Source organism: Canis lupus, chromosome 2, assembly GCF_011100685.1.
Source record: "Canis lupus familiaris isolate Mischka breed German Shepherd chromosome 2, alternate assembly UU_Cfam_GSD_1.0, whole genome shotgun sequence".
Classification (NCBI taxonomy): domain Eukaryota; kingdom Metazoa; phylum Chordata; class Mammalia; order Carnivora; family Canidae; genus Canis; species Canis lupus.
The window spans coordinates 53,050,341-53,059,085 of record NC_049223.1 but is presented as its reverse complement, the minus strand read 5'-3'; the positions used below and the strand labels follow the sequence as shown (position 1 = coordinate 53,059,085).

General features: G+C 40.0%; 1 long non-coding RNA gene across 1 annotated transcript; it reads right to left on the bottom strand.

Annotated features, from left to right (window-relative positions):
- Window positions 1-1,024: 1,024 nt before the first annotated feature.
- On the bottom strand, window positions 1,025-8,030 carry LOC119870279. The gene is made up of 3 exons (XR_005355639.1): window positions 7,801-8,030; window positions 1,532-2,010; window positions 1,025-1,355 (listed from the first exon to the last, which is right to left on the bottom strand). It is a non-coding gene; the product is annotated as an uncharacterized LOC119870279 (long non-coding RNA).
- Between the last annotated feature and the right edge of the window lie 715 nt (window positions 8,031-8,745).

Sequence of the window (8,745 nt, the reverse complement as noted above, 5' to 3'; positions counted from 1 at the left end):
TGAGTGGCCTCTAAGAGCTGAGAGCAATCCCTGGCCAACAGCTGAAAGAAAATGGGGACCTCAGTCTTATAACCACAGGTAACCAAATTCAGCCAAAAACGGGATGAACTTGGAAACAGATTCTTCCCCAGAGCCTCCAGGTAAGAGCTCAGCCCAACTATGCCTTGATTTTGGCCTCATGATACCCTGAGCAGAGAACCCAGTCAAACCTGCCTGGGCTTTTCATCCACATAACAAAAATAATAAATGGGTATTGTTTTCAAGCTTCTCAATTTGTGGTTAATTAATACACAGTAATAGAAAACTAATATGGTAGCCTATGCAATATCCTGCAATTATGAGGTTTTCCATTTCTAGCCAGTGGACACTATGGCCGGCTCCATGTGTGCTCTGAGTTTTGTTCCCTCTAATCCTCTCCAATGGTTCTTTCCCTGCCATCTGATGGTTCCCTTAGGGTCCTTTGCTGGTCAGTACTCAGGTGAATGCTCCAGGGGGTCAGGATCTAACATTCTCTCTCCAAACATCTTTCCTTGCCAGCCCTCTGCCCTGCAAACTGTAGCCTCCCCACGCTCCCAGCTCTGTCACCTCGACTCAGGGAGAATGTCAGGCTCTACCTGGGTCTCTTCTCCTGCTGCTGCAGCCTGGAAACTCTGTCCAGAAAGTAAGTTGGTGATTAGGGCTCCCTGAATTTGCTTAATGTTTTTCAGAGATCATTGTCATTTGTTGACTCATGTCATGTGTCTTGAAAGCCACTGTTTCATATATTTGGTCTAGGTTTTGATTGTTTCAGGAGTGCAGGTAAATTCATTTTCTAGGACTTGATCTTGATTAGCAGCAAAAGTCCTCAGTTAAATACACTTGGGGTCTGTTTAAATCTAAGTTTAGGGGATAAAAGTCTCAAAAATGCTCACACTGCCAATGGAGGGGTCTCAGAATCCTCTGTATTTATAGATTGAAGATACCATGTTACTTAGAGCAACCTACCAATACTTTCTATGTAGATGGAGATTAAAATATCAAAACAAAGTCTAGTAGTCAACTAAGTTCTGAAAGAGAAGTAGCATAGATTGTCCAAAATCATTGGCTTTTTTACAGTTGGATTTGCCCATTGCTCTTTATGAGTCAGGTTGACTTGATTTCCAATTTCAAGAGCAGGGATCTGCGGTGATCTGATCTCCCTCCATGCTGAGTGAGTCCTTTATCCTTCTAGTAATATCAACTCCTACTTAAGAAAGGGATTCCTCCATGTTCGCATCACAAACTACCCTTCAGATTCTTTAGAGGGCATTTCCAGGGATGATGTATGTCATTCTCTTCTTTACTCACAGGTTTCCACAGCCAGGTTGCCAGAGGGTCTGGAGGTGAGGGTGAGAAAGTGAAATGGTTGCTGTGAAACTGTTCTGATGATTGAAAGATATGAGCTCCTTTAGGAGCTTTATTTTATGTCATGGTGATGAGCAGCTCCCTCCCCTGTACCAGAGAGAGGCTTCGACTCCTTGCTCTACCTGGGCTGCTGCTTTCTCCAGCTTACCTGCAGTGCACCTGCTGGAGCCAGGTCTCTATGTGTGCATAGAGGCAGGGGAGATGCTTGCGTGCTTACTTTGAAGAAAAAAAAAAGGTATTAGCTACTAATGCTTTCCTTAGGTAACACTGTTCTTCTCACATAGGAACAAATGCTTTCAAAAGCTTTTATGGAACTGGGCAAATCATATAACTTTAGATTTAGGATGAAATTAAAGAGGCCAGAGCCACAGCATTCAAGTGTATAAAGAGGTGAGAGAACCATGTGGGTATTGTGGAATAAGGTTATTAAATCTAAATATGTGCTTTAAAGGTTGGTTTTCAAACTTTAATGTGCATGGAAATCACATGGGAAACATCAAAATGCAGACTCTGATTCCATAGGTCTGGTGTCGGGGGCTGAGTGTCTCCATTTCCCATTAGGCTCCAGGTGATGCCTATGCTGCTAGTTTGGGGATCACACTTTGAGTAGCCAGGTTCTGAAGGCACCTATTAAGGAATAAATATATGAGAAAAACAGAAATAACAGTTACAATCAGCTTTCATTTATTTATTCAGCACCTAAAGGCCTAGCATGTATAATAAACTATACTTAGTGATACGGGGAGAAAGGAGAATTAGAATAAAACTTCCTCATGGCGCCTGGGTGGCTCAGTCAGTTAAGCATCTGCCTTCACTCAGGTCATGATCTCAGGGTTCTGGGATCGAGTCCCACCTCAGGCTCCCTGCTCAACAGAGAGTCTGCTTCTCCCTCTGCCTCTCCTCCCTCCCTATTTGCACTCTGTCTTTCTTTCTCTCTCAAATACGTAAGTAAATAATTTTTTTAAAAAAAGAATAAAGCCTCCTCTTGAAGTTCAAAATATATATAAAGCATTAGCCTATAAGTAGGGATAGTATCATACTTTGTGGTTAAAGATACTTGAGTTTGAATCCTGGTTTGTGAAAAATTAATCAAATTACTTAACTACTGTACAATTCAATTTTCTCTTTTGTGAAATGAAAAAAAAATAAAAGTAATGATAGTACCTACAGCTTAGGCATATTCAAGGATGAAATGAGTTGATGCAGATAAGCACCCTAAGAACAAAGACTGGCACATTGAAAAGACCAAAAATTGACTTTATAATCTAAGCAGAAAGGTGAGAAAAGTCATAAAAGGGATTTAGGTAAAATATGAAGTTCAGTCCCAGCCAAAGAGTAGTGACCATTTCTTTCCAATCCCATATCTGGAAATAGTTTTTTCTTCTGCCAAATGCCAGGCAGATATAAAGGGAATCAGTTATCCCTACTGTATGAGGAGAAGATGGGAAAGGAATATGGGAAAAAAGATGTGAGAAAGTTATCATCAATGTTGCTTTGTGTTTCTAATTTTCCTTCTTTTCTTTTATAAACTGGAAGAATTGAATTTGAACTTTGGCTCTGCTACTTATTACCTGAAATAATGATACATTTCTTAATCTGTCTGTGCCTCAGTGGCCTTTTTCTATAGAATGGGGATAACAATGTACAATGGTACAGTTGTGAAAATTAAAAGCAAAAAATGTGGTAGGTTGAATATTGGCCCCCGAAAGATATCTGGGTCCTCATCCCTGGAAATGGTGCATGCTATCTTAGATGGCAAGAGACTTTGCAGACGTGATTAAGAATGTTGAGATAGAGGAGCACCTGGGTGGCTTAGTCCATAGAGTGTCCGACTCAGTTTTGGCTCAAGTCATGATCTCATGGGCAGTAAGATTGAGCCCCACGTTGGGCTCCACACTCAGTGGGCAGTCTACTTGAAGATTCTCTCCCTCTGCTCCTCCACTTACTCTCTCTTTCTATCTCTAAAATAAACAAATAAATCTTTTAAAAAATAGAATTTTGGGTGCCTGGGTGGCTCAGTCAGTTAAGCGTCTGCCTTCAGCTCAGGTCATGATCCTGGAGTCCTGGAATTGAGCCCCACTTTGGGCTCCCTGCTCAGCGGGGAGTCTACTTCTCCCTCTGTCCCTCACTCCACTTGTGTTCTCTCTCTTGCTCTCTCTCTCTCTCAAATAAAGAAATAAATAAGATCTCAAAAAAATAATTTTGAGACAGAGAACTTATTCTGGATTATTTGGATGGACCCAATGCAATTATAAGTACCCTTATAAGAGGGAAGCAGAACAAGATTTGACACAGAAAAAGGCAATGTGACCTTTTTCAATGTGACCACTGAATCCAAGATGCTGGGTGGCTTGCTTTGATGGTGGTAGAAAATGTCATGAGCCAAGGAATACAAGCAGTACAGCTCTAGAAGATGGAAAAGCCAAGAAAACAGATTCTCCTCTAGAGCCTGCCGAGGTACAGAAAGAGTAAGGCTGACACCTTGGTTTTGCCGCAGTGAAACTGATTTCAGACTTCTGACCTTCAAAACTGTAAGAGAGTAAATGTGCATTGTTTTAAGCCACCAGCATTGTGGTGATTTGTTACAGCTGTCACAGGAAACAAATACAAAAATTATGAAAAGCAGCCATGGAGTGCTTCCCAAATGTCATTTTTCATCCCTTCCCTAATTAGACAGCCATCACTAGCTTAAAACATCTCTAAGTTAAGGCCCCAGGAACAATTTTAATTTTCCCTGAAGAGGTCTAAAGCCATGCAATATATTCTCTTTGTCTGTAAGGTTACATTGTAAATGAAGCAGTCCTCATGGTTTTCCAGAAGGATATTAAGAAATTTGGGGACTCTACTGGTCTTGGAAAGAAGTCAGAAGACTAGGTGACCAGATGTACCAAGTGAAAACACTTGTGGCTTTCACTTTGCCCCAGCAGGGTATTTGTCTTGTGGTCTGAATCAAGTCATATGGATCCTGCCAGAAACTTTAGAAGCTTCAGAACACAAAGATCTAGTTATTTCAGAAGAGAACTTCAGAAGGGAGGAAAAAGGAAGGGATAATGATCTGTGAAATGATTGAAAAGCATCGCTTATGTATCCTTTCAAGTTTCAATTTGGAGTCTAAAACGCATTTTGTTTAGTTCTGTCTCTCTAAGTTGATGTGGACAAATTTTTGATGTTTGTGTCAAGGAGAAAGGTTTATGAAAAGGCTAACTGGTAATATTCTTGCCATGCACTGATCACTAGTTCAGTCATACAATATTAAACTCATGGGCCCTTAAATCTCCAAGAAAAATGTTCAAGAATCTCAGTTATTCCATTAATTATAAAATAAAAGGATCTTTTCTTCCCTCCCCTACACTGCACACTACATCCACACCCTTAGATGTGGGAATGCACCCAGAACAGTCCGACACTTAAGGAGAACAAATAGAGGCAAGTCAGCAGTCAACACCAGCCTTTGTGTGTTCTCACACTACCTATTCCCTTTGATCTTCCATACTCCACTAGCTGACTTTCTTAAAGGGTGATCTGAGTTCCTAGCACAAAGGTTTGTGATTATTCATTCATTCATCTAAGTATTTTTGAGACTACCATGTTGCCATGTTAACTTTAAGTAACACCTAATTAGACATATTAGTTTTGCCAAGACTTAATAGAGAGTTCAAAGCCTCCATAAAAACATGGCATATGATAACCATTTTAGTTAGCCTGGCAAGGAGCCTGGGCACCCTTTGAAAACTCTTTATTCTTTAATTTGGAGAGCCCAGAAGTTGATCCTCAAATGAGATATTTATGGCAGCATTTGGGAGAATGTAACGTGCTAGGTTAGATAATCATTATAATAATTGCAACAACCACATCCCACTAGAAAACATTTGGAGAACAGTCTGTACAGTGGAGGTTCGTGTAGTCAAGTAAGGCTTCTCTCTAAAAGGATTCTTCCTCCAGACTATAAAAGGATTCAGACTGCTCCTGACTTCTGGCCTCCCCATAAAAAAAGAAGAATCTTACTTGTGCTGACTCTGCATTGAGTGCTTTCCCCCCCTCCAGTGAATCCTTGCATACCTGACAATAAGTTGGAGTCCTGACTCCCATATGCAGTATCCCATAAACTAGGTGATACAAATTGCAGGTTTTACCTTTCTTCCTCTTTTCTTGTACTTTTTTTTTCTCTTTTATTCTTTCCAGCCAGCTCTTCTGTTCCCCAGGCCACCAGTCTCCCAATTCTAACCCCTCATTTTAAGGGTCACAGCTATACTACTTAACACCATCATGAGTCAGGAAGGGGATAACAAGCTGTTTTGAGTATTATAAATAGGTGTCAGGAAGTTCATGCATAAAGACCCGTCCCTCCATTTCAGTTTAGAGAGGGAACCTGGGGCCAATCAAGGAGGACCTTGTGGGCTAAGTGAAGGCATTTCAACTTCATCCTGAAATTAGATGTTATTTTTTTGAAGAGATTTTAAATAGATGATGGTGCAACTAGATTTGCATTAGAGATAGATGATTCTAAGAGTAAGGTGGAGGACAGTTGAAACTTCTACAAGGTTGTAGGGAGGTGATCAGTATGACGAGGGCAGGCTTGGGGGCAGACAGGTTCATGAGGAAGGTATTGCGGTGGTGTAGGCAAACAGTGTTCAGACTCTGAATTAAAACAATTACAAGGATAATGGAGTGAAAGGAATTGGATGGGTAATTGATGGCATTAAGGCAACAGCATCTATAGGAAATAGCGTGAGACGTACATGAGAGTGGGAGTCCAGGAATCAAACAGAAGATGAGAAAGCTGGGCCAAAAAAACCTTCCACATTTCTTCGTGTGGAAATAATAGTTCTTCCTAGACTAAACTGTTATTGTTTGTACTTTGTTATGACCTGTATGATATTCTACTTTATGTCTTATTTTTTATTAATGTACTCTATTCTGCTGCAGAGTGGTCAATTTCTAGGGCACAGTAACTGTTGTTTGTCTTTATGTTACACTCCTGAAATGTCTAATTCTATGCCCTAGAATAAATAGGCACTAAGTGGTGAAAGAATGGATTAAATTTTGTAGCACCTTATAGTTTGTGAAGCACTTTTAAAGGTATAAACAATTAGGTACGGGCAACATCTTTGGGAAAGGAAGATTGGCAGTTATTATTCCCATTTTCAGATGAGAAAAACCTATGGTCAGAAATATTAATACAGCATAGCTAGTAACTGGCAGAGCTGGGTTCATACATCTGGTCCAGAATCTACCACTCACCTACGGTTTTTCATAAATGTCTCAGTGTCCTCACTTATGACTGTTTATCCTTAATAAATAAAGTAGCAGATTTTCTAGCCATTATCATGTTAACTACCACAAAAATTAAAAATGGAAAGGAATGCGGAAGACCAACCCACTTAATAAGTGACAGGGTGCTCAGCAGCATTCAACGTCATTTTCTTCCTTCCAAACTCTCTCCATGTGCAGGCATTGGAAATCCAGAAACTCTATTTTCTTTTACTAGAAGGGTTTAGGTTTTGATTTTACCAATGAGAGGCACTCACATAAAATGTAGAATGTGAAAAAAAGAGAGGCTGTTTTCTAGATACAGTTTGGGCAGGCATGTGGTTTTTCCCAAGGATTTCCAGATAACCCTCTGAGAGTCACCTGCCCTCGTACCACAGTTAGCTAAGGTCATGGGTACCAGTCTCTTATGAAGCCTTCATTTCCTGAGTTATTAAATGTTAGCAGTGGTATCCCTGATTTTCACACCACCTAGACTTTCTAGTTTGCAAAAGCTGGTAAATCCTTATATTAAATCCCTTTGTGCTTTAAATACCTATAGTGGTTCAGTTTTCCTGATTCATGCACCATACGAAGAAAATACAAGTATATTAAAAAAAAAAAGTTGCAAGCTGAGATCATGTATTTGAGAGGCAAATAGCCCTGTTGGTCTCATCTACCTTTACAGCATTCTTGCAATACAACATAGTCCTTTATGTGAGAATGCAGGGGAGCGGATCCTAGATTGACAAATACTTTACTCAAAGTGGTTTAAATACACACTTCCAGTGGCTTGATGCTGGGGTTTGATTCTTAGAACATTTAATTTCCCAGAAAACTTGACTCTTTAGAGGAGCCCATTCCCCTAAAAACACTGGTGGAAAGCTGAAGTTTTACCATGGGTGGAATGGAGTTTCACAATGGCCATGTGCAGGAATGAAAGATTGCTAAACTTGACATTTCATGTATAGTCATGTTCAGATGGGTTGCTGATAGATGGATTAAAAAAAAGATTCTTTCCAGTAACCCATGGATTGATGGAAAGATATTCAAATAGACTGGCAGTAGAGTGCCAAAAATTTCCATGCATTCCTTTGGGATTTTTTTTTTTCCATTAAGTAAAATGAAGTTCTTAATGCCTGGAAAAAATATCCAACAATATGACCTTACCTTTCATCAATACTGTTATTGTCCTTTGCTTTTCTGAATTCTTCTGGTCAATGCAGATAATAAAAGCCCCTTGTCAGCCATCCAGCTACGGTGGTGACCTTTCTCTCAAATGAGCATTTCCTATTCACTTACTGCTTTGTGCTAATTTTCTAGGCTAGACAGCATAGTTGCAAACAGAATACACTGGCTTTGGTTCAGTTCTTAATATCTTGGTGAGGGAGGAGGGGAGCAGCTCACCTTTTTCTCAGGTCACTGGATTGCTACCTTTTATAGTGCTGGGCAAGCTGAGTTATTCAATAACTATTGGGCATTTCCACTGCTCTCCTAAGGCACGTAGGCAATTTTGGTGTTGCAGAAACTTACTTCCCCACAAATATATTTGACACTGAATCAAACCTTGATGGGCCAAATTTCATTTTTCCAAACTCTGGGGATGGGTAGACCTGGCTTTGTGTTCAGTTCACTGAATATCTCAAAACTATTTTTCAGATGTCCTGGGTTTGGCCAAAACCAAATATACTTTGCCAAACATTTTACTTAATTTAATAATAAAAAAACCCCATCTGTATTATAATGAAAATTTAATCCATATGTTTGATTCACTTTTTGCACTCAATCCATCAAAATATTTTGTAAGAGTTATCTGAAGTCCAAGAGGCCTTCTATGCCGTTAAAAAAAAAAAAAAAAAAAGAATGAAGCCAGTGCAAGCCTTTCTGCCCCCAACCCAGTGTGTTTTTCCCTGCTCTCAGGGAAGTTCTATTTTCCCAGTCCCCATGTGACTCAAGCCTTATCTGTGTACTCTTTCTCTGACTCCCATTCCACACCGTTTCCACTCTAGTCTGATCACTAATTGAAGTGGCTCATAAAGACATTGTCCATTTTGCTTTCTGGTGTTTCCTGAAGAAGGAAGTAAGTAAAAGAAGGGGGAGTGGAGAAGGGGGGAA